This window comes from Asparagus officinalis, chromosome 1, assembly GCF_001876935.1.
Source record: "Asparagus officinalis chromosome 1, Aspof.V1, whole genome shotgun sequence".
Lineage (NCBI taxonomy): Eukaryota > Viridiplantae > Streptophyta > Magnoliopsida > Asparagales > Asparagaceae > Asparagus > Asparagus officinalis.
The window spans coordinates 61,810,110-61,812,017 of NC_033794.1; positions in this window are offsets into that span (position 1 = coordinate 61,810,110).

Genomic DNA, 1,908 nt, shown 5'->3' on the forward strand with positions numbered 1-1,908 from the left:
CTTTGGCCGAGCCACCTTGAGGCGGCTCGGTTTTGGCCGAGCCCCTCTGGGTTTGCTGTTTTTCGTCGTTTTGCGCTGTATCCGTTTCTCGGTTCTGTCCGTGATTCGGTTGACTTAGATTCTGATTTGGTTGATCTGATTTGGTTGATCTGATTTGGCAGTAAATTTGCTTCTGAGTTCGAGTCCGAAACTGATCTTGATTCGATCGTGATTCGTCCGAGTTTGTCTTTGGTTGGATCACTCGTTGACTCTTCAACACTTAGCTTGATTCCGAACGCGAATGGATTTATTCCGTTGCTTGCATGCGATTCGTCGCCTCGTTGGTTCGTCGGTTTGTGCCGAGCTGTGCTAAGGGACCTATAAACAATTTTATATGCCTACACTTCTCCAGATCATCATCCGACAATAATGCCTTAACCGTATCCCAGAGTTGAGGCTGCAATCCTTTAAGAAGAGAAAAAAGAATGAATATTCCAGGACATGAAATAATTCTAAGTTAAGAAATGGCGTGAAACCTACCAATCCCTACGAGGCTTTCTTCAGTTGAACGCACGACACCTGTTTCCATTCGCTCAACTTCATGAGTTGCAGGAAGCACTATAGGTGTAGCAGTCATTGAAGTACCGACGTCTTCATTTGGTCTCACGGCTTGTTCAATCAAACTCTCGCCCCTAGTTCCAGCAAGTATGGTAGTTAGCATTTCCGAAAGAATCAGGAGTTGTCGCTCGGAAGCTGATGACCAAGCATCGATAACAATCCCTACCAAAAGCAAGAAATTAAGACCCTCAAATTCACTAGACTTACCATCAAGAGTAGTTGTATTAGTCTTAATAACTGGTCCTACGATCAGAACCCTCCGATCGTTAAATAAAAACTGACAAATGAATGAGTGCAGCATAGGAATAAGAATCATACTTGTAGGCGAACTAACGGTGCTTATTGGTTCGGCGGCCTCATGTTAAGCTTGTTCAAACATGTCATCAAAAGGCCTGTCGTCAGAGTCCAAAGAGACGGGAATCAAATTGAGTGAGGGTACACCCGTTTCTCTGAGGGCTGCATCACGAAAGGCTCCTTCCTCACCTAGATCCCCCACTGAAACACCTACATAAAATCAAAGTGTTAAAGTAGAAAGAGGAAAAACTGAGAATGCGCAATAAGAGGAAGTCAAATTCACCTTCAGTAGTTGCACTGGGTTCCACAGCCTTATTACTCAGGACCGCTTCTTGTAATTTTTCTAAGAGGGTAAGAAGCATAGAAACGATTAGTGGAGACACAAATAACGAATCGTTTAGTTCCCGCCAAATAAAAGACCTATCACCGATGTTAGATGTACCTAGATCTCCAACCCTTTCACCTGTATTGGGTCCGACATCGGAGTCCACAACAGCTTCAACATTTATACCTGCTTCAGCACTTTTAGGTTCCTCAGCCATGACCTCATCCATTTGTCGGGAGAAGTCAAATCTTTCGAAATCATCAAAGATGGGAGAAGGAGGATCATATTCCTCCTCACCTTCTTCACGACCTCCTAAGACACAGTAATGGCTAAGTCTAGGAATTAATAAGTGGAACAGTCAAAAGATCACAAAGTGTTAAAACATTACTCTCTCCATCGATAGGAATGTCAGTGCTAGGCCTCGTTTCCGAAGCCGGGAGTCCACCACATTGCTTGGAAGCTAACTTTTTACGCTTAGCAGGGGGAGCCTCCTCTGGATCAATGACTCGTTCATAAGCCAATTTAGAACACGACTCTAACCGTGAATCAACTTGAGTTGTAGGCTGAGAGCTCATCCGATGTATGAGATGAGGCCTTTCTTCTTCTCCCTCCTCCTCGGAAGCTGCTGTAGACGGTAAAAAATACCTCTATGGGTCTACAGGGAATTTGTCTACGAGAAGAGTTCGCACGCC